Source organism: Gekko japonicus, unplaced genomic scaffold (genome assembly GCF_001447785.1).
Source record: "Gekko japonicus isolate JY-2015 unplaced genomic scaffold, Gekko_japonicus_V1.1 scaffold5041, whole genome shotgun sequence".
Lineage (NCBI taxonomy): Eukaryota > Metazoa > Chordata > Lepidosauria > Squamata > Gekkonidae > Gekko > Gekko japonicus.
Window position 1 is genome coordinate 59,820 of NW_015176129.1, and position 375 is coordinate 60,194.

Genomic DNA, 375 nt, shown 5'->3' on the forward strand with positions numbered 1-375 from the left:
GAGGTTTATAAGATGATGCATGGGAAAGAGCAGGTAGAGAAAGAGGTACTTTTCTCCCTTTCTCACAATACAAGAACTCGTGGGCACTCCATGAAACTGCAGAGCGGTCGGGTTAGAATGGATAAAAGGAAGTACTTCTTCACCCAAAGAGTGATTAACACTTGGAATTCACTGCCACAGGAAGTGGCGGCGGCTACAAGCATGGACGGCTTCAAAAGGGAATTAGATAAGCATATGGGGCAGAGGTCCATCAGTGGCTATTAGCCACAAGGTATAGATAGGGACTCTGGGGCAAGTAATGCTCTGTCTTCTTGGTGCTTGGGGGGGGGTCAACAGTGGGAGGGCTTCTAATGTCCTGGCCCCACTGGTGGACCT